The sequence below is a fragment of the Rhinopithecus roxellana genome, chromosome 1 (genome assembly GCF_007565055.1).
Source record: "Rhinopithecus roxellana isolate Shanxi Qingling chromosome 1, ASM756505v1, whole genome shotgun sequence".
Lineage (NCBI taxonomy): Eukaryota > Metazoa > Chordata > Mammalia > Primates > Cercopithecidae > Rhinopithecus > Rhinopithecus roxellana.
The window spans coordinates 202,552,182-202,580,120 of NC_044549.1; the positions used below are offsets into that span (position 1 = coordinate 202,552,182).

A 27,939-nucleotide genomic window follows, 5' to 3' on the forward strand; every position below is an offset into this window, starting at 1 on the left:
GCCAGAGCTCAGAACAGGGGCTCTCCCAGGGACGGCCTCCCCCAGGGCAGCAGTAGAGCCTCAGCCATCTTTCAGCCGTTCTGGACAGGGACATGCCTCTCCCCCCATCTGGTACTCCTGGGGTCAGCCTGCATGGCAGCCTGCTTCCTCCCACCTCCGGCTCCCCACACAGACCCCGCTGCTGCCCTCCCGCATCGGGCCCCTGTCCCGCCTGCCTGTACCTGATCTCCTGTGCCCCGATCCACTGCTCCGCGTCTTCTCCTCCCTTCTCTCCTCCCTCGTGCACCTCTGGCCCCTGCCCATTGCCGAGATGGTTGACCCCTTTGGCCCTCAGCAAATTTAACATTCTGGAAAGATCCACATTTCATAAATCCCTGTAATTCCAGAGTTGGGAGATGCTCCATCGAAGGTCACTTTGGCCCATCCTGGCAGCCCAGGAGTGAGGTCTCCACCTGGCCCCAGACACAGCCAGTGCCCCAGGAACCAATGCCTGCCAGCCAGACCCACGGGAGGACAACCGGCATACAAACCAGAAGGCCGGTTTATTATTAAAATGGAAAGCAGAACTCCCCAGCTGGCCGAATGCTTCCTTTGCCAGTTGATTTGTTCTCCCCCTGTGGGTCTGCCCATCTTCCATGGAGGCTGTCCCTTTGCAAGGATTGCTTCTGGTGACAGGGCTGCCCCTTCACAGCTTCTGGATATCTGAAGACTCAAATTGGAAAGCTTGACAAGCCTAGAAACAGGATTAGGGGAGAGGAGGGTGTGAGGCTGCATTTCCCAAAGCCGAACATTCTTGCATGAACAGCTTTTCCAAAAAAGGAAAAAAAAAAAGACTCTGTGGATGATGAAGCTTGCAGAAGGCTGCTTGCTCACCCACTTCTGGAAATTCACACTGTGCATTGGCCTGGTCAAAGCTCTGAAACAAACACCATTTTACAGGAAGTTTTCCAAACTGATCTGGCCATGAAACTGGTTTCCCTAACCCTCCCTAATACCAGCCAACACGGAAGCCCGGGCTCCTGCCACGAATGAGTTCCAGGCCTCTCTGAGGTGGGGAACTGGGTCCCTGTGTCCAAGGCCCCTGCTTCCCCCAGGCTTTTTTCCTGGGAACAGCCTCCCAGGGCCCCCTGCTTCTCATTCCTCCTTTGGCCGGCTTCTCAGGTACATTCTTTCTCGATCCACGTCACTGATGCTGCCCAGGCACTGAGGGCCTGCGACACCCTGATGTCAGCCCGGGAGGCCTTTCTGTGCAACAGAAACACCATAGCAGCAACACAGGGACAAAAGGAACAGGTTACAGGGATTAAACACAGAAACATAAACTGTGGGTGCCCTGAACTAATAAAGGATCAGATGTCCCCAAGGGATTTAGACACAGAGGCGTGGACCTGGGCTGAGTGTTGGGGTGAGGTCTGGGGAGACCAGAATTGCTCCAGCTTATAGAGTGGCCAAAACCTGCAGGCTCAGGGGTGATCTGGGAGGGAGGGTTGAGGACAGCCTTGGAAAGGAAGACGAAGCCAGATCTAGCCAGTAAAAATAGAGAATATCCAGTTAAATTTTACTTTCATCTAAACAGTAGATGATTGTTTTAAGTATTATAATCACATACAAGATTTGGGAACGCTTATTCTAAAGAAGATTTGTCATTTATGTGAAATTCAGCGTGGTTGAAGGTCCTGTATTGTATCCAGTAATCTAGGCAGCAGCAGGAGGGGGAGGCTGTGGTGGGAGGCAGCAGGGGTGGGGTTGGGGGAGAGACTGCCCACCTCGTCGCGACAGGCAGCAGCTGGCCACGCAGCATGGCCAGCGGCCTGAAGATGGCAGTCAGGGCTCTCCAGCAGGCGGGTGCCTCGCGGAGATGGGGCATGGGGGCAGAAATCAAAGAGAAACACCATGTCCCACACCGGGATGGATGCAGGGACAGAGGACGAAGCAGAAATGCCTTGTGAGATGCGGAGCCCAAGAAGCCACAGGCAGGACATGGGAGCCAGAGGTGGCAGGAGAGCGTCACCCCCAGCGAAGGATTCTCGGGGTCTCGGGAGAACTTTGTATTTGATGAGGGAGGTGGAATGGGCTTGGTCCATTCTTATTTCTAGGCCCCATGGAAAGAATGACTCCAGTTGGCACATGTGTTGTGTGCTGTATGTTTGTCCACATACACACACAGTATGTATGGATCTGTGTGTGTGATCTGGTCTGTTGGTCTATGTAGGTTTTACTAGTCTGACTCTCAGAATCCTAGTGATACCTTATTGTTATCCTTGTTACCATCATAAAAGGGACCTCAGGGTCCAGTGATGTAGTGTGTAGTTATGTATGCTGCTTTAGAAACATGAAGAAACTCAGGTCTGGGCCAGGCACACTGGCTCATGCCTGTAATCCCAGCACTTTGGGAAGCTGAGGCAGGCAGATTGCCTGAGATCAGGAGTTCGAGACCAGCCTGGCCAACATGGTGAAACCCCGTCTCTACTAAACATACAAAAATTAGCCAGGTGTGGTGGCAAGTGCCTGTAATGCCAGCTACTGGGGAGGCTGAGGCAAGAGAATCACTTGAATCCAGGAGACGGAGGTTGCAGTGAGCTGAGATCGCCGTTGCACTCCAGCCTGGGTGACAGAGTAAGACTCTGTCTCAAAAAATAATAATAATAACTAAAAATAAAAATAATAAATAAAAATAAACTGAGGTCTGGAGGCGTGAAATGACTTGTCCAAAGCCACACGGCAGAGCCAGAACAAGAACCCTGGCAGTAACCACAGCTGTTTCTGCCATTCTGACTTCTCTCTCCACATTCAAATGAGTTAGCATCTGTGCGTGTTTCCCCGTCTGTAAAATGGGAACCGTAGGAGTCTCTCGCAGGATGGTTGCAGGATTAACTAAAATGCGACGTGATTAGAAGTGTGTCCCACAGGTAGGTGTTCAGTAAGAACTGGTTGTTTTGACTATTATGTTTACACCTCTGTTTTTTCAGTCTGACAAGCTGAAGGCATGACAGGATTAGAAGTGAATGAAAAGATGGATTGAGAGAACACCCGTGAAAGGAGGAGGGTCTATCAGTCATCTGCTGCTGCCTCACAAATGACTCCAAAACTGAGTGGCTTCAAACCACAAATGCTGAGTATTTCATCCAGCGGCACAGTGCTTCCCCTCCCCACACTCCGTGAGTGGGCTGAGGAAGCTGTTCTTTATTTTTATTTCTTGATTTCAACAGATGCACAGAAAGAGGAGCTGTTCTTTGAAAGACAGCCTGGGTGGTGCAGAGGATTCGGGGCCCAGGGAGAAGTGAGACCAAAGAAGTCACAAACAAGTCATTTTCTTTTCCATCAGCTCATGTTTGCTAAGCTGCAGCCTGTCTCTGTCCTCCCGGTGTCCCCAGCCGGAGCCAGCCCCGGAGGGAGGCAGGCTTCATGCAGGAGGTGGCCCCTCCGTGGAATCTTTCAAGACGGTAGAAATTAACCAGGCCAAGAAAGGAAAGGGGTTTCTGGCAGACGGAGATGAAGCAAACATCCAGGAGTCTCCCTCCTCCCCCTCGCCTTTCAGCCGGAGAGACCCGGGCCTCCAGGTGGCCCCGGCCAGCCCTGGGTGGATTGTTGGTCACCACAGCTGGTTGGCGGGATGCTGACGTTCTAGGCAGGTTTCTGGGCCTAACCCTGGCTCCCTGCCTTGTTGGGTTCCCATCTGGAGGGTATGAGCAGGAGCGACGCTGGCCAATCAGATCCTCGGATGTGAGTGGATGTTGAAGGGTGGAAGGACCGGAATACGTGGAGGAGGAACCCAGCGGTGGACGGAAGGGCCAGGACACACTGTCCCCTCCTCTGCCCTCATCTGCCCTCCCTGTCGGGAGCTGCTTCCCCTGCCTGCTCCTTTCGTTCTGGGGAGGAGGTGGTGCCCAGATCCCACCCTTTGTATGCAGGATTGCAGGGCTGAGGCTGAGCGCCGGCGTGGGGCAGGGGTGGGGAGTGTCCAAAATACCTGCCGCCGGGAGACACATGCACGCGCTCTTTCTCCATTCTTCCCTTTCTTACTTAAAAAAAAAAAAGCAATATACAAATGTTTTTTAAAATCTGACATTAGAAAATCACATATATTAATTATATTTAATTTATAATTAAATTTATATATTTATATATTTAATATAAGATATATTTTTATATATTTATTTTAATTATTTATAATTAAATTATATATATTAGGGCTAGGTGCAGTGGCTCACGCCCATAATTTGAGCACTTTGGGAGGCTGAGGGGGGTGGATCACTTGAGGTCAGGAGTTCGAAACCAGCCTGGCCAACATGACGAAACCCCGTCTCTACCAAAAAATACAAAAATTAGCTGGACATGGTGGCTTGTGCCTGTAATCCCAGCTACTCCGGAGGCTGAGGCAGGAGAATTGCTTGAACCTGGGAGGCAGAGGTTGCAGTGAACCGAGATCACACCACTGCACTCCAGCCTGGGCGACAGAGCACGACTCCCTCTCAAAAAATACATAAATAAATAAATAATAAAATAAAATCACGTATATTAGAAAATCACGTATAACACTCCTCCACAGGTAAACAATAACTTTTTGCTCCTAATTTTCTCATCTACATATATACTTTAACATAGCTGAGACCACACTGTAGATACAATTTTGTAGTCTGTTGTTTTATTTACTGTATTAAGCATGTTTAATATTACTGTGTCTATAATTTTAAGGGAAGAGCTTCATCAAGTAGTTATACCATAATTTAACAAACTTTTCCATTATTATTATTATTATTATTATTATTATTATTATTATTATTGAGACAGAGTTTTACTCTTGTTGCCCAGGCTGGAGTATGGTGGCGCAATCTCGGATCACTGCGACCTCCAGCTCCTGGGTTCAAGTGATTCTCCTGCCTCAGCCTCCTGAGTAGCTGGGATTACAGGCACGTGCCACCATGCCCAGCAAATTTTGTACCTTTTTGGTAGAGACGGGGTTTCTCCATGTTGGTTAGGCTGGTCTCGAACCCTCAACCTCAGGGGATCCACCCACCTCAGCCTCTCAAAGTGCTGGGATTACAAGCATGAGCCACTGCACCCCGCCAACTGTTCCCTTATTGTTGAATATTTAGATATATTGTTTTGTTTGGTTTGCTTGTTTCACTATTATACATAGTTGCCATGGAAACTATGCCTACAACTTTTCCCTCTCTTTTGGTATTTCCTTAGGATAGATTCCCAGAAGTGGTATTACTGCATCAATGTATAGAAATCCCTGGTGGCTCTTAACACACATTACCAAATTACTTTTCAAAAATTTTGCACCTCAACTGGGCGCAGTGACTCACACCTGTAATCCTACCCTTTTGGGAGGCAGAGGTGGGCAGATTGCTTGAGCCCAGGTGTTCGAGACCAGCCTGGGGCAACATGGTGAAACCCCGTCTCTACAAAAAAATTAGTTGGATATCGTGGCAGGTGTCTGTAGTCCCAGCTACTCAGGAGGCTTGAGCCCAGGAGGTGGAGGTTGACATGAGCCATGATGGCGCCACTGCACTCCAGCCTGGGTGACAGAGTGAGACCCTGTCTCAAAAAAAAAAAACAAAAAAAACTGCACCTAGAAATGTATGAAAGTGCCACTTTCACCAATTCTTTGCAAGCACTGGGAAGTATTTTTAAAAATCATTTTATAGTTCATAGTTTAAAAATCATTCCATGGTGCCAGGCACAGTGGCTCAAGCCTGTAATCTCAGCACTTTGGGAGGCCAAGGTGGGCAGATCACTTGAGGTCAGGAGTTCAAGACTAACTTGGCCAACATGGTGAAACTCCATCGCTACTAAAAATATTAGCTGAGTGTGGTGGTGGGCGCCTGTAATCCCAGCTACTCAGGAGACTGAGGCAGGAGAATAGCTTGGACCTGGAGGCAGAGGTTGCAGGGAGCTGAGATCGAGCCATCACACGCCAGCCTTGGTGGCAAGAGCAAGACTGTCTCAAAAAAAAAAAAAAATCCATGTATTTTAATGTACTTTTTTACCACTTTTGAGAGTTAAATAGCTATTTCTCGTGTGTGTGTGTGTGTATTCTCATAGTGAATTGTCTAGAGAGTTAAATGGCGATTTTTCCTATGTGCATGTGTGTACGTGTGTGCGTATGTGCACGTGTGCGTGAGCGTGTGCATGTGTGTGTGTGCGTGTGCGTCTGCATCCATGTGCGTGGGTGTGGGTGTGGGTGCATGTATGTGCCTGTGCACGTCTGTGTGTGTGTGCATGTCTGTGTGCATGTGTGTATGCGTATGTGCATGTGTGTGTGCACGTGTGTGCACGTGTGTGCCTGTGTGTGCATGTGCATGCATGTGTGAGCGTGTGCACGTGCGTGTCGGCGTGTGTGCGTGTGCGTGCGTGTGCATGTGTGAGTGATGTGTGGGTGTTCATGTGCATTTGTGCGTGTGTGTGCATGCCTGCGTGTGCGTATGCGTGCGTGTGCACGTGTGTGCGTGTGTGTGCGTGTGCTTGTGTGTGTGAGCATGTGCACGTGCATGTTGGTGTGTATGCATGTGCGTGTGTTCATGTGCATGTTCGTGAGTGTGCGAGTGTGTGCATATGTGCTCATGCGTGTGTGCGCCTGTGCGTGCGTGTGTGCATGTGTGAGCGTGTGCGAGTGTGTGCACGCATCTGTGCGTGTGTGTGAGCCTGTGCGTGTGTGCATGCCTGTGTGCGTGCATTTGTGTGTGTGCGTGTGTGTGCATGTGTGCGTGTGTGTATTCTCATAGTGAATGTCTATACAAGTCCATCCAGTTAGGATCTTAGTACTTTTCTTATCAATCTAGGTGAGTGTTTTCATTAAATACTGATACTGATAGGGACACTTTTGTCAGATTAGTTGCAAATATTTTCCCTTTCCTATAATTTCTTCCTTTTTCTTTTTGAGAGGGAGTTTTGCTTCTGTCGCCCAGGCTGGAGTGCATGGCGCGATCTCAGCTCACTGCAACCTCCACCTCCCTGGTTCAAGCGATTCTCCCGCCTCAGCCTCTCCAGTAGCTGGGCCCACAGGCGCCGCCACTGCACCTGGCCTGTTGTTTTTCTGTATCCTCTCCTTTTAAAATGTTAAAAACAGGCCGGGCACGGTGGCTCACGCCTGTAATCCCAGCACTTTGGGAGGCCGAGGCGGGCGGATCACGAGGTCAGGAGATCGAGACCATCCTGGCTCACACGGTGAAACCCCGTCTCTACTAAAAGAACAAAAAACTAGCCGGGCGAGGTGGCGGCGCCTGTAGTCCCAGCTACTCGGGAGGCTGAGGCAGGAGAATGGCGTGAGCCCGGGAGGCGGAGCTTGCAGTGAGCTGAGATCCGGCCACCGCACTCCAGCCCGGGCGACACAGCGAGACTCCGTCTCAACAAAAAACAACCAACCAACCAAAAAGGTAGTGGGTTTGGAGGCTGACCCGGGGAAGGCTGCTTGAGCCCAGGAGTTCAAGGTTACAATGAGCGAAGATCGCGGCACTGCACTCCAGCCTGGGGAACAGAGCCAGACCCCGTCTCAAAAAAAACAGACACAACAACAACAACAACAACAACCAGCTGGTGGGAAACAGGCAGAAAAACCAAGGATGCGCCTATGCAGGCGTCTCTGGCAAGCCTTTCCACGCACCCGGCACCACTGGCGGGCACCCGAGCAAGGCGATCTGCCTGGCACGGGAGGCGGTCACGATGCCGATCAATAAATTTTAAAAAATCATTTTATAGTTCAGTAGTTTAAAAATCATTCCATGGGGCCGGGCACGGTGGCTCACGCCTGTAATCCCAGCGCTCTGGGAGGCCGAGGGGAGTGGATCACATGAGGTCAGGAGCTGGAGACCATCCTGGCCAACACGGCGAAACCCTGTGTCTGCTAAAAATACAAAATTAGCCAGTAGTGGTGGCGCACGCCCGTAATCCCAGCTACTCGGGAGGCTGAGGCAGGAGGTTTGCTTAGAACCCAGGAGGCTGACGTTGGAGTGAGCTGAGATCGTGCCACTGCACTCCAGCCTGGGCAACCCAGCAAGACTCTGTCTCAGAAAAAACATACGTTAAAAATAAAGCCAGAATTAATGAAGATCTGAAGGATGCTTCGCTTCATCAATTTCAGAAAGAAACAGTAGACCTGAAAAAGCAGCTCAGAGAAGGGTAAGAAACATCAGGCTCTGATGTCAGGGGGTCAGATGGGGATGAAAATGCAGAGAAGGGTAAGAAACATCAGGCTCTGATGTCAGCGGGTCAGAGGGGATGACAATGAAGAGGGTGAGGTTGGAGAAGATGAAGAGAAAAGGAAAAAAAAGAAAGGGGAAAAATAAAGTCTCCCGAGAGAAGAAGGCTGAAACGCGGCGAAGTGGATGCAGAGAGGAAAGCACTGGAAACAAAGCTTGACGTGGAAGAAGATACAAGGCTGCAGCGAAATTAGAGAAACAGGCATCTTCGCCAGAAAAATTCTCTGCCCTGGAGAAGAAGTAATTGGTGGTGGTGGTGATTTGTGGGCCAAAGCCCAGGAACAAGAGAAACTTCTCGAAGAATCTAACACGGAACTGGAAGAAGGGAGGAAGAGAGCAGAGCGACTTGGCGGAGAACTTGAGGAGAAAAGGTAAGAACGCTTGGAAATGGAAGAAAAATAACCAGTTTGCAAGAGGAACCAGAGGGAAAGACCAAGACATTAAAGAAAGTGAGGCCGGGCGCGGGGCCCACGCCTGTCATCCCGGCGCTTTGGGAGGCCGAGGCGGGCGGATCACTGAGGTCAGGAGATGGAGATCATCCTGGCCAACGTGGGGAAACCCTGTCTCTACTAAAAAAAACAAAATTAGCTGAGCATGATGATGCACGCCTGTAATCCCAGCTACTCCAGAGGCTGAGGCAGAATTGCTTGAACCAGGGAGTCAGAGCTTGCAGTGAGCCAAGATCACACCACTGCACTCCAGCCTGGTGACAGGGCAAGAATCTATCTCAAAAAAAAAAAAAAAAGAAAAGAAAAGAAAAGAAAAAGAAAAAAAAGAAAAGAAAATTGGGACTATTCTGATGGCTGCAAACAGAAATGGCTGATGTCCAACGAGAGCATCAGAAAGAAATTAAAGGCCTCCTGAAGAACATTTGGCAGCTCAGCCGGGAGCTTCGACTCCCGATGCCTGTTATGGATAACATTAGACCTTGGGATTATCAGGAAGTGATAGAAAACTGTGTTCATTGGAATAAAGACATAGGAGAATGGCAGCTAAAACGTGTTGCCCACACAGGAAATAACACGAGGAGGCAAACCCAGTACCTGATAAAAAGGAGAAAGGTCCCTTTGAAGTGGGCCTTTCTCCCGTGTATCTCGCCCAGGCTTAGGGGTGTCTACATCTGTCTTTGATGAAACTGGGAAAGGTCGCAAGATTCAAACGGGAAAGCAAGGCCGAGGACTGAGAGGAGAAAGCGTTCTGCGGAGCCTGAAACTACAGTTGACTCTTTATGTTCGTGTTACAGACTTAAAGTCACAATAAAAATCAGTGATATTCTCACGCCTGGACCAAATCTTTAACTGCAACAGTGAAGACTTCTCTATCATTTTAATTCATGGAAGCTGTAAGTCACGGAGTAAGACTGGAAATAATAATTTGCCTAACAGCTATTAGTCTCTATATACTAATATGACATATTGAAATGGTACAACTGGTGATTGTTCCAATTGTCCGAATACTACTCTTCCATTGCTGGGCCGCAGTTCAGACTACAGAGTTGCATCTGTGCCATACATCAGTTTAGATGTGTGTCTATTAGCTGTTTACCCAGCTACTGTATATTTAGATAACTAGAGTTTCAAAATAGAAAACAAAAACTATGTCCTATTTTGCACATAGAAAGTAGCAGATCAGGCCAGACACGGTGGCTCACGCCTGTGATCCCAGCACTTTAGGAGGCCGAGGTGGGCGGATCGCCTGAACTCAGGAGTTCGAGACCAGCCTGGACAACACGGGGAAACCCCATTTCATTTCATAGTAAAGTAAGTTGTAATAGACGGAATTGTCTGTCCTCTTGGCCGCTTACAAAATTTCACACTTTTTTGAAAGTTGTGCTACTCCTAAATCACTTACTGTATGTTTTGTGGGTTTTAAATTATGTAATCAGCCCTGAAACACATTGGCTGTAAATGGTTTGAGACGTCATAAGTTAGTATTTATTTAATGTATTTATTTAATCAGTTATTTTTGAGACCCTGTCTTGCTCTGTCACCTAGGCTGGAATGCAGTGGTACGACCACGGCTTATTGCAGCCTCAACTTCCCAGGCTCCAGCAACCCTCCCACTTCAGCCTCTCGAGTAGCTGGGACCACAGACGTGCGCCACCACGCCTGGTTAATTTTTGTATTTTTGGTAGAGATGGAGTTTCACCATGTTGCCTAGGCTGGTCTCGAACCCCCTGAGCTCAAGTGATCCACCCTCCTCGGCCTCCTAAAGTGCTGGGATTACAGGTATGAGCCAGGGCACCTGGCCAATATTTATTAAATTAATATTATTTCAATACTTTTGGTTAAATTCTAGTTTAAATCACAAAAAGCTGTGTATAGAGGGGGCGAGTGAAGATGGAACACTGTGAGGTGGTGGTAAAAAGGTATCCATAAATTTAAAGTGCATTCCATAAGTGAAGTTCTGTGTGTAGGGAGCATTTTCTAGGTAATTAGAATTGCATTTCACTGGCAACATTTTCTCTGTGGTGTGTGAGATAGTTAGAAGCTTGTAACTTAACTCTGTGGGGGCATTGTTAGGTACTGCGTGGACTTGAGGTGAACGTGTGTCTTGTAAAAACTTTGTACCAGCAGAATATTTTGGTAACTGTAAAATGTCTTGGATGATGCACATTTAACTCTGTTAGTAATTACTCTACAGAAATCTTAATTTGCCAGTAGAAAAAAAAAATCAATGTTTCTTTTTAAAACTTCATGTTTCTCTAACACAGGAACAGAAAACCAAACACCGCATGTTCTCACTCACAAGTGGGAGTTGAACAATGAGAACACATGGACACAGGGAGGGGAACAGCACACACCAAGGCCTGTCGGTGGGTGGGGGGCAAGGGGAGGGACAGCATTAGGACAAACACCTAATGCATGTGGGGCTTAAAACCTACATGACAGGTTGATGGGTGCAGCAAACCACCCTGGCACATGGATACCTGTGCAACAAACCTGCATGTCCTGCACATGTATCCCAGAACTTAAACTAAACACAAAACAAAACAAAGTTCATGTTTCTATCCTTTAACAATTCAGTTAATAGGAAAGGGGTAACTTTTGAATTAAGCTTTAAAACATTATGAAAATTTTTTAGCGAAGAAGTATTGTATTATTTTGCTACAAAACTGTTGCTTCACTGTATAAAAGTAGCAGCAGCAAATGCAGCGTATTGCAAAATTAAGATAGCGTTGTTCTTCATCTGACCCTGTACAAGCCACAAAAACGTCTTCACTCCCAGCTGTTTCCAACGGAACGATCATTGGGTATTTCAGCCCAAATCCAGGTATGGATATATGCGAGTTACAATATAATATAAGGCTTAAGAATAACAAGGTTATCTTTGAATTATGTAATTTTTATAACCAGTTTTTACCATGGATAATACCATGAATTCTGAATACTAGAGCCTAGTGTAAAAATCACAGGGTATTGTGAGAAAGACGTGTATTAGGTTTCTCTATAATCATTAGAAAGTTGAAGGCGTTCTCCTTCATTGGCAGTGTTAAGAATAGTTTCTTTTTCCTGTCGGTAATGCTAAAAGTTGCTATTCTAAGTCCTCTATCCACCACTAATTTAAGACAACCCTGCTGGGTTGTGTTATTTCATACTAGTTTATTTAATTTTCACCCCTCAATAGATTGTACGTATTTCTCATGCGCTTCTTCACTCCTAAGTTCATCTAGTTCTGAAGAGTTAGTTGGTGCCATCTTGATCAGCCAACCGTCTTCATAACAAGATTTGTTGACAAGTCCTGGTTTTTCTGCAAGAGCTTCATTAATTTCAGTTACTTCTCCTGGTAAAAGATAAGAGAGTCCATCAGCAGCCTTCACACTTTCCAAAGCACCAAACTCATCCTGTTTGTTCAAAGTTGCCCCAACTTCAGGCAGACTACAGTAAACAACGTCTCTCAATGCTGCCTGTGCAGAACTGCTGATCCCCTGTTCCGACACCACGTTCTGTCATTAGCCATTCATGTTTCTCTGTGAATTTACGCATGGAGAGCAGAGCGGGTCCTGTGTGCAGTGTCCAGACAGTGCCCACCTCCAGCTGCCAGGGCCTCGGCGGGCACAGCCTGCAGGCTCCACACCACTTGCTGCGCCATGTTCGCAGGGCACATTGTGGAAATTTAAGCCAGTATGTTACATATTTTTTCTATCCCATCCTACCACAATAACAAAAAGAAGTCTATAAAAAGTCAAAATAAAAAGTCAATCTAGGCTGGGTGTAGTGGCTCACGCCTGTAATCCCAGCACTTTGGGAGTCTGAGGCAGCAAATCACAAGGTCAGGAGTTTGAGACCAGCCTGGCCAGCATGGTGAAACCCCATCTCTGCTAAAAAAAAAAAAAAAAAAAAAATACAAAAAACTAGCTGGGCATAGTGGCGAGTGCCTGTTATCCCAGCTACTTGGGAGGCTGAGGCAGGGGAATGGCGTGAACCTGGGAGGTGGAGGTTGCAGTGAGCCGAGATCATGCCACTGCACTCTAGCCTGGGTGACAGAGGGAGACTCTGTCTCAAAAAAAAAAAAAAAAAAAAAAAGTCAATTTATAAGAAGCATAAGAAGTCAATGAAGAAGAATGAAGAAGTTCTTAAAGCAGGGTCACTATAGCAGTATATTTTTAAAGCATTATGTTAAAATCAGTGATGCCAGATGGACATTAAATGTCCACCTTTTGAAATACCAAACTTTGATAGTCAAGCCAGGCCTGAATGGCCGTAAGAAGGGACACTGGTGTTTGAGCTACGTCTTCAGTTGCAGTCGCAGCAGTTCTGTGGTTTCCTCACAATGACTATTCTTCGTCCACGAATGAAATGTTTTGTAACTTCAGTGTTGATGTCATGAAAGGGTAGAGAGGAACGCACTTGCTCATTATTTGAAGTAAATTTGAGGGGCGCATGTATAGGAACAGGATCTAAAATGAGGGGCTCACGTATAGAAACAGGTTTCTGAATGAGTGGCCCAGGTACAGGAACAGGTTTTTGAATGGGTATTCTCTTTTCCCTTTAATTTAAAAGGTAATATTTACTTATTAAAACGAGCCTTGGTAGAGTTACTGGTTTATAGTATGTTCTTTAAGAACCCTTATATTACATATACCAATAGTTAGGGTGTTAAAATATAATCGTATTCTGTTTGTGTTTAGATTATTGTAAAGTAGAAATGTCATAAGGCGAGGAGGTTGCATCACATACGTGCCGCATGAATGGAATCCGCTCCATGTGCTATTTCATTTACTTTCTGGAGAAAGGGGAATTTTTTGGCAGCAAAAATTTAAGGTGACATCGTGGTAGTGGGTGGCGCTACTTCATCTGTAACATATTCTGAAAACCATGATTCTGGTTTGGACTTTTTTTTTTTTTTTTTTTTGCTTTGCTTCTGTTTCTTTTTAGTCTGTTTTTAATATCTTTCCCCTTCACTCTAACCTGAAGGAAAGTTCTCTTTCCTACAGGGCTGTGAATTAAGGAATGGGTAGAGTTTACCATTAAGCCAGTGTCTGCTCAATTTCCTAACGTACACATTTGTTTTCTTTCTAATTATTCTTTGTTCTTAAAAATACTAGGAGAGGCCAGGCGCAGTGGCTCATGCCTGTCATCCCAGCACTTTGGGAGGCCGAGGTGGGTGGATCACCTGAGGTCAGGAGTTCAAGACCAGCCTGACCAACATGACAAAACCCCGTCTCTACTACAATTACAAAATTAGCCGGGCGTGGTGGTGGGGGCCTATAATCCCAGCTACTCGGGAGGCTGAGACAGGAGAATCACTTGAACCCGGGAGGCAGAGGCTGCAGTGAGCCAAAATCGCGCCACTGCACTCCAGCCTGGGCAACAAGAGCGAAACTCCATCTCAACAAAAACAAAAACAAAAAACCTAGAAGAATGGAAGAAAACATAGGTTCTTTCTTTCTTTCTTTCTTTCTTTCTTTCTTTCTTTCTTTCTTTCTTTCTTTCTTTCTTTCTTCCTTTCTTTCTTTCTTTTCTTTCTTCTTTTTCTTTCTTCCTTCTTTCCTCTTTCTTTCTTTTCTTTCTTTCTTCTCTCTCCTTCTTTCCTTCCTCCCTCCCTCCTTCCCTCCCTCTTTCTGTGTCTCTCTTTCTCTTTCTTTCTCTCTCTCTTTCTTTTCCTTTCTCTCTCTTTCTTTCTCTCTCTCTCTTTCTCTCTCTCTCTCTCTCTCTTTCTCTCTTTCTCTCTTTCTCTCACTTTGTCATCCAGGCTGGAGTGCAGTGGTGCGATCCCTGCTCACTGCAGCTTCAACCTCCTGAGGTTCAAGCAATCCTCCTGCCTCAGTCCCCCAAGCAGCTGGGACTACAGGCACACACCACCACATCAGGCCAATTTTGGTATTTTTTGTAGAGATGGGTTTTTACCATGTTGCCCAGGCTGGAAAAACATAGATTTTCTAGTGCCCTTAAACTTATGCTGTAATCTAACTAATTTAAATAATTAATAACTTCAGTAGTATTACTGCAACACTGTCTAGTGGCCAAAATCACAAAGTGAGTAATAAGTCAGTTGCATCAATTTCAAAAGCCATGCTTTCATTGTACTTTATGTATAAATTGTATTTGCTCAAGTTGTACATATTGATATTGTATGTATATATGTAGCATGGTTAAATAAGAATAAAAATGTTTTACCTAAAAAAAAAAAAAAAAAAAAGGAAATAGTAGTCCTGGGCCAGAGGAGAGCACTGGATCTCAATCTAGAATGAAGGCCCTCCTGCAGACACCCTGGCCTGTGAGGGAGCAGGGCCCAGGGCAGGGGACCCAGCAGATCGATTATGGAAGCTGTGGACAGTGGAGAACAGTTTTGCTTTGTTATTTTGTTTTGCTTTGGCAAATGTAACTAGGACAGAAATTGTCTTCCCTTCCCTTCCCTAGCCAGCTATGGGATTGACTTTGCCTATGTTACCAACCACTCCTCAAGAAATGAGAAAAGTGATCAGTCTTCTGAGGCGGTAGGTCTCTGGCGCTGACTAACCTTTCAGTGTAGCTCTTCAAGACCCACGGGCTTCCTGCAAACCTTGGTAGTGGCCTCCAGTGGAATATGAAGTGACCAGCAAAGTCCCATGCCGGGGGCTGGTGTGTGTTTTCGAAGGAGGACTCGTATTAGAAGCTGAAGGCAACTCACATCACAATTTGTTTGCAGGGATTTTGTTGCATCTTTCAGTAAAATTAGCAAAGATGTGACACTGGTTATAGAGATGTCTGCTGAGGCTGGAAAAATAGCCAGTCGGTGACTCTGCCTCACCAATGAGGCTGTGGGACTAGACCTCCCAGGCTAGGCTGCAACTAAACTGCAGAATCTAATGATGGAGAGTGGCACAAAAATCCTTAAGCAGTTTTAGATCAAAACATCTTCCCACTGGACAAGTATAATTGTCCCCACCAAGATCACCAATATCAGACAAGGGGGCCGGGCGCGGCGGCCCATGAGTGCTTACGATGTGCCTGCTACTTGCCAGGCTGTGGGTACGGGAGATGAACCTGCTCTCTGTCCTCATGGAGCTTCCTGTCTAGTGGGAAATCTTTCCCCATCCGTCTGGTGTCCACTGCCTCTGCCTGCCCACTTCTGACCCTCGCCCTCTTCCTCCCCTGCCCTGGGCCTCACTCCTCTCTTGGCACCTATGGGCAGTGAAAGAGGTTGCCCAGGTTGTCAGCCACACCCCTTTGGGCTTGGTTTCCATTTCGGAGTGTGGCCTGGTCTCTGCTCTCCCCGGTAAGGTTTTTGTGCATTAGTCACTGGGCTTGCGGAACGTGGGTCAGCAGAGACGATGGGGTCACCAGGAGGACAGGGCGGAGTCCGGGCTGCAGAGCAAGGACTTGCCCCAGGGGTTGGCAGCCTCTGGGCCACTCTGGGATGACCACGGCCAAGCCTGTCCTGGGGGAAAAGAAGGCACAGGCCGCTGACGGGTCTAGCTGGGGCTGGCGCCAGGTGCGGGGCCCCACCAGGGACGTGCCTGATCTGCCCATGCACCTGGAGGAGAGCAGTCCCTGCTGTCCTGGGCTGGCCAGCGCTGCCCTCCTCCCTCCCTTCCAGCCTGTCGCAAACCCAGGCACTTCCTACTTGGTGCCTAGGTTCAGGCCTGCGTCTTGCTCCCTGGGACCAAGGAGGGGCTTCCTCCCTGATCACCCCCACCCCAGATGCCCCACCTTCGGTTCGCCCCATGCCCACCACCACAAAACCCTTGCAGGAGCCTCCTCTGCAGGCTCCTGCTCCCAGGAGCAGCCCTGTACAGCGCCTCGACCACCTCCAAGCCAGACCAGGCCACACCCTTCCCGGTGTTTCTCCTGCTCATCCATGGACAATGCTACAGGCCACCGAGTTGGCCCCCACACCCTTCCTGGGGGTGGGGGTATCTTTATGAAAATGGAGGGGAAATAGAGATGCTCTCAGAATAACAGTGCACCAGAGTCATGAGGCCACCAATGATGGCAAAAGAAAGGTGTGCTGGTTTTGTGGCTGTGCCTTTCCGAGGGCCATTTTCTTTCACCCTCTCCCCTCCTCCATGGCTCCTAAAGTCTTCTCACCTGCTCCAGGAAGAGGCAAATTGGACAAAGCCAAGGTCCTGGGTGGATGGAAGGGCCTCCAGGACCCCCTGGATGTGGAGGAGGGAGGGAAGGGCTGGGGTACAGTAGAAAGAATCCCCAGTGTCCCCATCCTGGGGGAGGCAGCTCTGAACATGTAAATATTTGATGGATTTACAAGAAAGATTTCAATCCGGGATAGACTTATCTTTACACTCTTTCAGATAACATGGGAATGGTTCAAGAGTCCCAATGGTACAAGGAAAGGGTCCCGATCTAGACCCCAAGGGAGGGTTCTTGGATCTTGCGCAAGAAAGAATTCAGAGTGAGTCTGTAAAGTGAAAGCAAGTTTTTTGTTTGTTTGTTTGTTTTTATTTTGAGACAGAGTCACTGTGCCGCCCAGGCTGGAGTGCAGTGGCGTGATCTCAGCTCACTGCAACCTCCGCCTCCCAGGTTCAAGCCATTCTCCTGTCTCAGCCTCCTGAGTAGTTGGGACTACAGGCGCCGCCACCACACTCGGCTAATATTTGTATTTTTAGTAGAGACGGGGTTTCACCATGTTGGCCAGGCTGGTCTCGAGCTCCTGACCTCGTGATCTGCCCGCCTCGGCCTGCCAAAGTGCTGAGATTACAGGCGTGAGCCACTATGCCCGTCCTGAAAGCAAGTTTATTAAGAAAGTAGAGGAATACAAGAATAGCTATTCCATAGATGCAGCAGTGAGGGCTGCTTTGCCCATTTTTATGTTTATCTCTTGATGATATGCTAAACAAGGGGTGGATTATCCATGCCTCCCCTACTAGACCATATAGGGGAACTTCCTGACGTTGTCATGGCATTTGTCAACTGTCATGGTGCTGGTGGGCGTGTACCAGTGAGGACGCCCAGAGGTCACTCTCGTGGCCATCTTGGTTTTGGTGGGATTGAGCCAGTTTCTTTACTGCAACCTGTTTTATCAGCAAGGTCTTTATGACCTGTATCTTGTGCCAAGCTCCTGTCTCATCCTGTGATGTAGAATGCCTGACCATCTGGGAATTCAGCCCAGTAGGTTTCGGCCTCATGTTACCCAGCTCCCATTCAAGATGCAGTTGCTCTGGTTCACACGCCTCTTATGCTAGTAACAACAGCTAAGGATTATCACGTCTCTGCCACATGCTAAGCCCTTATCATTGTGAACACTCTTGGTGGCAAATGCCTTTGATGTCTATGATACAGAAGAGAAAACCGAGGCTCGAGAAGGGTGAGAAAGCTGTTCGCGATCCTGCACCCAGGCAGCAGTGGGGTTTGCCCAGGTGGTCTTGACTAAAGCCCACGCTCCCAGCCACGACACTGGTGAGGTGGCCACGGGGAGGAGGGCACCTCCCATCACTCCGAGGCCCAGCTGCAGCCCCGGAAGCCCTGAGCGTGCTGTGCGCTGAGGCTGGGCCTCCTGGGGCAGCTCCAGGCAGCGGCTGGCTGCGCAGGGGCAGGAAGGCACAGGGCGGGTCTGGAGCGCTCCCCGCCCCCCCGCTCCCTCCCTCATTCCTTCATGCAGGTTCAGACTTGCATGGCCGTCTGAAGGCTCTCCCAGCTCCTCTGGCTCCCTCCTTACTTCCCTCACACAGTCACCTCCCCTGACAGAACCTGGGGAGTTTAATCCCCATCTCGGCGACCGCTTTCCGGAGGAGCCGGACGCACTCGGGGCTGTGGATTTCTCCTCCAGCCACGCTCGGCTCCGGCCAGGCCGACGCGCGGGGCCGGTGCCGCCGGCAGGGGGCGCGCGCAGACAGGGAGGCCCCACCCCGGCCCGCGGAGGACGCGCTCCCCCGCCCAGCGCAGCCGCGGTCCGCTCCGCTGACACCTGCCACGCCCGGCGCGCTGCAAAGCCTCGCTCAAGCTCACGTCAATTCCAAGGGAGGCTCAGGGGCTCTCAGTCCTGGGAGCTCAGGACAACTCCGTGGAGAGCTTTTTAAAGCTCGTGGCCCGCCGCCGGGCGCGGTCACCCACGCCTGTAATCCCAGCACTTTGGGAGGCCAAGGGGGCGGATCACCTGAGGTCAGGAATTCCAGAGCCGCCTGGCCAGCGCGGTGAAACCCCGTCTCTACTGAAAATACAAAAAGTAACCAGGCGTGGTGGTGCGCGGCTGTAATCCCAGCTACTGGGGAGGCTGAGGCAGGAGAATCGCTTGAACTTGGGAGGTGGAGGATGCAGTGGAGCTGAGATCGCGCCATTGCACTCAGCCTGGGCAACAGAGCAAGACTCCATCTCAAAAAAAATTTAAAAATTGGCCAGCCACTGTGGCTCATGCCTGTAATCCCAGCACTTTGGGAGGCCAAGTGGGCGGATCACGAGGTCAGGAGTTCGAGACCAGCCTGGCAACACAGTGAAACTAGTCTATTAAAATATACAAACAATTAGCTGGGCGTGGTGGCGGTCGCCTGTAATCCTAGCTACTTAGGAGGCTGAGGCCGGAGAATCGCTTGAACCTGGGAGACAGAGGTTGCAGTGAGCTGGGATTGCACCATTGCACTCCAGCCCAGGCAACAGTGCGAGATTCCGTCTCGAAAATAAAAATAAAAGTAAATAAATAAACCCGGCCACAGCCTAGTAACCATGCAGCTCTTGATCACCTACAAACACCTGCAAAGCACACGTCGTGGCAAACATGGGCTTTGGTGACAGGAAGACCTGGGCCCAGATCTTGCTTGCTACCCTGCTCACTAGCTGTGTGACCCTGGAGAAACCGCTGAACTTCTCTGAGCTTGGTTTTCTTAGCTAAAGAGAGAGAATATAAGGCTTCTTATGCTTGTCAGGAGGATTCGTGTAATACCACGTCAAGATCTAAGCACAAGCTTCTCTCTGGTAGACCAGTCACTCTCAGCGAGGACAGTGATGACCCCTAGTGGACAGTGTGGGAAGCTCTGGGGGTGTTTTCAGTTGTCACCGAGCCAGGGGCTACTGGCCTGAAGGGCAGGGCCGCAGGGCCTCCTGCAGTGCGTGAGGCAGTGATGCGGAACGAGGAGATGTCACCGATCCTGACAAAATAGTTTTTCGCACAATTTTAAGACAAACTGAATTTTCCAGGAACGCAACTACTGTGTAAGTTGAGAAAGTTTCATAATGAGTTTTGTTTGGCACTTTACCAACAGTGGTTCACCAGTGTGGGAAACCGATCACTGGCGGCACCTGCCACGCGCGGTATGAGTGGCCGTGACCCGTGCATCAGCCGGTGTGTGTAACAGCAGCCACTTAGGCACAAGCATCTGACCCGTGTAACATCTTAGTGAAACGCTTCTCACGCGCCAGTGTGCACACAAATGCCTGCGGAACTTGTCAAAGTGCAGAATCCTGTCCAGCTGGTCTGAGGGGGGACCTGAGAAACTCATGCTATGAGGTCCTAGTGTAGTCACACCTAAGTGTGTGTGCAGAGAACACATTTATTACAAACTACGCTTCTCTTTTTTTTTTTTAGTCTCGCTCTGTCACCCAGGGTGGAGTGCAGTGGCACCATCTCGGCTCACTGCAACCTCCACCTCCTGGGTTCAAGTGATTCTCCTGCCTCAGTCTCCCAAGTAGCTCGGACTGCAGGCAGCCGCCATCACACTGAGCTAATTTTTGTATTTTTAGTAGAGATGTGGGTTCACCATGTCAGCCAGGCTGGTCTCGAACTCCTGACCTCAAGTGATGTGCCCGTCTCGGCCTCTCAAAGTGCTGGGATGACAGGCATCAGCCACGGCGCCCGGCCTCTTATCTCTCTTTTATACAACGCTTAGGGCATCATCTTGGGTGGAGTTCCCCAGGAAACACTCCGAGAGGGAGATTTGTGTGCCCGTAGTGAATTAGGGTGTGCTCTCAAAAACACCCGTGAGGGGCAGGTAATGCAGGATCGGGCAGAGGGAGAAGTTCAGCTGTGATATAGTCATAGCAGAGGATGCAGCTGGTCCCTCAGGGCTCAGGCCTGGGGTGGCCTTCAGAGATGTCCCAAATTGAGGCTGGAGTGGAGACTCGACCCGTCACTGGATGTGTGCTCCCCTCCCCCCAGGAACAAACGTGGCTCTCTTGGGCCTCAGTTGTGAGCAGCTGACACTCCTGCAGCTGGAGGAAGGGCCTTGGTCCTGGATTAGTGATGTGGGTGGCGCACCCCAAATCTGCAACAGACCGTACGCTGATGTTTAAACGTGGTGTGTGGACAGATTATTTTATCTTCGGAATTTCATTTCAGTATAGTAAAGGTGTTGCAAAATATTTGTCCTAGAAAAGGGGAACTGAGTTTCATAGGGTTAGAGCCTCTATACAGGGTAAATGGCAGAAGCCCCTATTACCAGAAATTATAGTTCACCAAGCTCAGCAAATACCTATTGCCTACCATGTGCCAGCCACTGTTTTAGGCACTTGGAGATACATCCACGAACAAAGCAATGAAGGCCTGTCCTCTTTGGAGGTGGCAAGGGGTTACAGGCTGTGATCACAGTTTTCAGTTTCAGGCCCACATCTGCCCTCTGGATGACCCACAAGGCATCCCATAGTTGGCATCAGTCAATGGGTATCTAGTTTACAGCAAACCCACCACAACAGTTGGACAAGCACCTAGAACTCTTCTCTCTGACCAGAGGATTTGTGCTTCTGAAAGTATAGAGGAAATTCCCACTGGCATTTTTTTCTCTTTCCGTCTTCTCTTTCTTTGGCCCCAGAGGCAGCTGCAGTCTCAGGAAGTGTGTGATGTAGCAGGGAAGCTAAAGCCCAGGCCTTCAAGCCAGAGAGCCAGAAAGGTGGGGGAATGGTGGGGGGGGGGGGGTGACCCGAAAGCCAGAAAGTGTCACCGAGACTGAAAAGAAGGAGGTGGCTCAGGGCAGGAATCCCATAAAGCTGGATTCGAGCTCCTGGGCCCATCCCTTGACGGCACAGGCATGGACCGTAAATTGCGTACCGAAGGCCCTGAGAACTGAACCGTGGGCAGATTACCACCCCGGTCCCAGACTGGTCACTGGTTGGTACACATGTGGGACGGATCCCAACCGCAAAATACAAAGACTTGAAAACTGAACTGACATTGCAGCCGCCCCTCACAGGAGGCAGAACTTGGGGTCTCAGTCTAAGTCAACTACCTGCTAAAATCAACCCATCGACAAACAAAAATCACATTCTCTGCGGGCTTTAAACAAGACCCAGAATCTCATAACATCATCTTCAAAAGGTCTAAGATACAATCCAAAACTACTCAACATACGAAGAACCACAGAACTCTCACATCTCACAAGGAGACAGACAAGCAACGGAGGCCAATCCCACGACGAGGCAGGTGTTGGAATGCCACAGACGTTAAGCAGCTGTTATAACCATGCTCCAAGAAGTAAGAACGAGAACTACCGAAGTGAACAAAAAGACACATCATCTTGGCAGATACATGAAATATTAAAGAGAAACATGAAAATTTTAGAACTGAAAAATACAACAACCCAAATAGAAAATTCGCCTGAGAGGCACAAGATGAGAATGGGCCACAGGCCATGGACCTCCACAGGCAGCCGCGAGGCCTCCTCAGGTTTGGAGGACGCGGGCGGAGGGCACTGAGACTAGCACCGAACTAAGTGGCTTTGGTCCCAGAACCCTTGATGCTGCTGCCACTGAGGCCACCCATGTCCAAATCTGCCCAGTCCTGCCTGGTTCAGTCTGGCTGTGCCTACCTCCCCCCACCCCCATCCCCGCCCTGCCACCATAATGCATTTCCTCAACTGCCTCATCTATGAGCCCCTCCCATCCAGTGCAAGCTCCTGCCGGGAAGGGACTGCTGGTTTCTCTCTTACTGTCTCACAACGCTCTGCATACAGCAAGAGGCACGAGGGGAGGTCTGGCAAACGGAGGACGCGCCTCCAACTTGGTCTGCAGGGAAGAAGCAAAAGTGAACAGGAAATAAGGTCTCGCAGCTGGAAGTTTTGACACATCGAATTCCTCACAATGTCTCAAACCCATTTCAAGATGAGGAAACTGATGCCATTGAGAGATTAAAAGGCTAGAATGGGCCCCGCGCGGCAGCTCACGCCTGGAATCCCAGCACTCTGGGAGGCCGAGGCGGGTGAATCACTTGAGGTCAGGAGTTTAAGACCAGCCTGGCCAACATAGTGAAACCCTGTCTCTAGTAAAAATACAAAAATTAGCCTGGCATGGTGGCGGGCACCTGTAATCCCAGCTATTTAGGAGGCTGAGGCAGGAGAACCGACCCAGGAGGCAGAGGCTACAGTGGGCCAAGATTGCACCACTGCACTCCAGTCTGAGCAAAGAGCGAGGTTCTGTATCCAAAAAAAAAAAAAAAATAGCATAATGGTCAACTGTGATTTTTTTCAAGGAACGAGCCAGAGCAAATGCTAAGCACTGAGAGGGGATGATTCGATAGTAATAGACTTAACACAATTCGCTTTTTTTGGCAATAAGAATAACAGAAGAAAAATGAGAACTACCTCTATAACGAACCAAAGGGGAGTGACAGAGTATTTTGGCACATGTACTCAGTATTTACAAGTCTATAAAAAAGTGAGCACATTAAAAACATACACACAGCAGGAGAGAAGCGCCACGCTGTTCAGCAGGGATTGGATTCAGGAGCCGAACGAGCTGCAGGTTCTGTTGTTCTCTCTTTTGTAGGACACTTCGGGCGTCATCTTGGGTGGAGTTGCCCAGGAAATGCTCTGAGGGAGGTTATCCAGAAGCTCCATAATGAGAATGTTCTTTTGGCAAAGAAGGTAAACATTTTATCTGGAGGGAAAAGCCATTCTTTTATTCTGGCACGGGGCTGATAGTCGGAACAACAGCTTTTGTGATGTTCGGCCCCTCCATACCTGGGAACCTATTCCTACTTTGCTCATCACTATACCGCTGGCTCCCAGTAGTGCCAGGTACACAACAGAAAGCAGGAAATATGTGTTGATGAATGGATGAATAACATACTTAGACATATGATATTATCTGAAATTTTAAAACTTCTATGAGGGGGCAAAATTTTATTTTTCTTTTTTCCTTTTTCGACCTCAAGCTTCCAGAAAAAAAAAAAAATTGTTTTAATTAAAAAAAAAAAAATGCCTGGGCGCGGTGGGTCACGCCTTTTATCCTAGCACTTTGGGAGGCTGAGGCAGGTGGATTGCTTGAGCCCAGGAAGGAGTTCCAGACCAGACTAAGCGACATGGTGAAACCCCGTCTCTGCAAAAAACTAGCCGAGCATGGTGGCACGTGCCTGTGATCCCAGCTACTTGGGAGGCTGAGGTGGAAGAGTCACCTGAGCCCGGGAGGCGGAGGTTGCACTGAGCCCAGATTGTGCCACTGTGCTCCAGCCTGGGGGACCGAGCGAGACCCTGTCTCAAAAACAACAAAACTTCTAGTAGAGAAAGGAATTAGAATACTCCAAATGGGAAGGATGTAACTGAGACAAAGAAAAATAGATGCACCTTAGAGGAAGCTGTTAGCTTTCCTGCCTGCGGACTAGGCTGTGGTTATCAGACAAGATAGAGTGCTCGTAACCCCAGGACTTCCGGCAGCCAAGCCCCTCTCCCAAACACAGTGCTGCCCGGCCCGTGAAAGAAGCTCAAGCCTGTGGCGCTGGTTAGGCCTCACACGGCTTTTCCTCTGATCAGTTCTCCTCACTCCCAAGGCCATGATCAGCCCCGAGGTTCCAAGGGAGAGCAGGTGAGCGAGGTGGGCGGCTGGCAGGCCAAGAAGGGAAGGGAGTAGGGGTGCTCCCTGCAGGCTGAGTCCTTCCAGAGCCCACCCCGGTACAGGGATGCTCACTGCTCCAGGGCCCTCTGTGATACTGGCAGGAGAGCACAGGGGACTAGGGTCCCAGTGATTTGCCATCACAGACAGTGTGTCTTCCATTAAAACTATTACTGCATTTTGGCCGGGCGCAGTGGCTCAAGCCTGGAATCCCAGCACTCTGGGAGGCCGCGGCGGGAGGACTGCTTGAGCTCAAGAGTTCAAGACCAACCTGGGCAACATAGTGAGACCTATCTCTAAAAACAAAATAAATAACAATAAAATAAAATAATGAAATAAAATAATAAAATAAAATAAAAATCCTCTGGGCATGGTGGCTCATGCCTGTAATCCTAGCACTTTGGGAGGCCTAGGTGGATGGGTCACCTGAGGTCTGGAATTCATGAGAGCAGCCTGACCAACATGGTGAAACCCCGTCTCTACTAAAAATACAAAAATGAGCTGGGCGTGGTGGCGGGTGCCTGTAATCCCAGCTACTCGAAGGCTGAGGCAGGAGGATCGCTTGAACCCGGGGAGCAGATATTCTGGTGAGCCGAGATCACACTACTGCACTCCAGCCTGAGTGACAGAGTGAGACTCCATCTCACTATATATATATATATATATATATTCTATAAACATACATATAAAAATTTTACATATTTTAAAATATATGTCCAGAACATAAGTCCTTTCTTTAAAAACATATATGGTCAGGCACGGTGGCTCATGCCTATAATCCCAGCACACTGGGAGGCCGAGGTGGACGGATCACCTGAGGTCAGGAGTTCAGCACAAGCCTGGTCAACACGGTGAAACCCCGTCTCTACTAAAAATACAAAAAAGTCAGCTGGGCATGGTGGTGGGTGCCTGTAATTCCAGCTACTTGGGAGGCTGAGGCAGGAGAATTGCTTGAACCCAGGAGGCGGAGGTTGCAGTGAGCTGAGATCGGGCCACTGCATGCCAGCCTGGGTGACAGAGTGAAACTGTCTCAAAAAAAAAAAAAAAAAACATATATATATATAGAGAGAGAGTACATTTTCTTTCATGAAAAATTTCAAAACATATACTTTATTTTAATAAAAAAGACAAATATTTCTGGAAAACCTTTTAGCACTATTTATTAAAACAGTTTGTTACAGCTGGGTGCGGTGGCTCACGCCTGTAATCTCAACACTCTGGGGAGGCCGAGGTGGGCGGATCACTTGATCTCAGGAGTTGGGCAACATAGTGAGACCTCATCTCTACAGAAAAAAGGAAAACAAAGAACAAACTTATCCGGCTATAGTGGCGTGTGCCTGTAGTCCTCACTGCTCAGGAGGCTGAGGCAGGAGGATCCTTTGAGCCTGGAGGGGTCAAGGTACAGCGAGCCGAGCTGGCGCCATTGCACTCCAGCCTGGAAGACAGAGGGACAGCTTGTCTCTAAATAAATGAACAGTTACAAGATAAAAAATGTTAACAAAATGTATTAACTGGAGTTTAGCCACAGAATAAAAACTAGGCAGTGTTTAAATATTCTTCGAGAAGATGAATTTAAAGTTACAGGAAACTGGCCAGGCACAGTGGCTCATGCCTATAATCCCAGCACTTTGGGAGCCTGAGGTAGGAGGATCACTTGAGTCCAGAAATTCGAGACCAGCCTGGGCAACACAGTGAGACCTTGTCTCTACTAAAAATAAAAAAATAAAAAAAATTAGCCAGGTGTGGTGAGGCATGCTAGTCACCCCAGCTGCTGGGAAGGCTTAAGTGGGAAGATCGCTTGAGTCCAGGAATTCCAGGCTGCCCTGAACCATGGTCATGCCAGGCACTCATCCTGGGTGACAGAAAGACCTTGATTCAAACAAAACCAAACCACATAAAATAAAGATAAAAATAAAGCTTAAGAAAACCCTGGCCGGGCGCGGTGGCTCAAGCCTGTAATCCCAGCACTTTGGGAGGCCGAGACGGGCGGATCACGAGGTCAGGAGATCGAAACCATCCTGGCTAACATGGTGAAACCCCGTCTCTACTAAAAAATACAAAAAACTAGCCGGGCGAGGTGGCGGGCGCCTGTAGTCCCAGCTACTCGGGAGGCTGAGGCAGGAGAATGGCGGGAACCCGGGAGGTGGAGCTTGCAGTGAGATGAAATCCAGCCACTGCACTCCAGCCTGGGCGACAGAGCAAGACTCCGTCTCAAAAAAAAAAAGAAAAAGAAAAAAAGAGAAAACCCTGCATGCTGGATGATCTTATTTTACAAAACCGTAATACACATAACATATATGTGCACAGAAAAAAAGTGGAAGAAAATATGTCAAAATTTTAAGTGGCTTTCTGGGTGTTTAATTTTCTCACTGCTCTTTTCTGAATGGTCCCATTCAACAAAGAGCATGTCTGACAATCATAAAAACATTGTTTAAAATACAGTGGAGCTGAGGCTTCCCAAATGGAGTGGTGTGATGCCAGGACTTCTGCGGGAGAGTGGCTGCCCACTCTGCCAGCCCTCAGCTTCCCTCCAGCTAGCCCAGAGCCGCAGGCTTCTGGCCCAGGTGCAGGCGTGGCCTTTTTCAGAGACCCCCACCAGTCTCCTTTCCTGACCTTAGATCCTCGCTGGTCCCCGTTTGGCTCCGGATGGTGGGCGACCCGGAGCTTCCCTTTAAGCACCCGTGGGCTTGGGCCAGCAGATTTGGACTTAATTGATTTATGAGGCCGTTAATGACGGCACAGTCTCATCCCTCGCACGCTCGGAAATTTAGCCAGAGGGCCTGCAACGCCACATTGTGCCAATAGGTGGTGCTGCCCAACGCGAACGCACGCTGGCCCCGGGTCCTCAAGACTGACTTCGGGGTCCCTAAAATAGCAGTCATTGCCGGGGGCGCATCGGGACAGAGCATTGCTCCCCAAGGACACGGGGACACAGTCACCGTCTACCACCACCGTCACCACCACGACGCAAGAACAGCCATTTCAATACCAAAAACTCAGGAAGACAAAAACATCCGAATAAAGACCATCCTTGAAACGGAATCTGTTTCATTTTAAAGAAAGCTCAGTCCTGTAGTTCTTATCGTTTCACCTCAGGTGGCTGAAAACTTCGCTCTAGACCGGCAGTGGCCCTGGGCTGGCCTTCAAGAACCCTTACTCTCGACAAAGATTCCAGGAGTTGGAGGTTCCTCCAATCTCCAAATTTAGTTTCTGTACAGATAAACTTGCTTCGAATTAAGGACACCTTGCTGTCCACAGTGTGCAGTGAGAGACACGCGCTAGGTCTTTCCTCCTCTTGTGGCCACAGTGGAGCCGCCAGCCACCTTCAAGCAAAGCCATCCTGCTTAAACACGCAGATGCAACCCCACCACCCCTCTGGCTATTCCTGCTGTCTTCCTTTGTCTACAAAGTCGAAAAGAACTCAGCGTTCCACACTAGCAGCCTCATGATCCAGGCCTGCCTCACGTGCCAGGATCACGAGAACCGCCTCTAACCCACCCCCAAAACAACAAAAGGATGCGCTCTGGCCTTGCCAACTTCAGTGCTTG

At 48.9% G+C, this 27,939-nt stretch overlaps 1 pseudogene; it reads left to right on the forward strand.

The window, feature by feature from the left end:
• Window positions 1-1,799: 1,799 nt before the first annotated feature.
• On the forward strand, window positions 1,800-27,884 carry LOC104676409 (annotated as a pseudogene).
• Window positions 27,885-27,939: the final 55 nt, after the last annotated feature.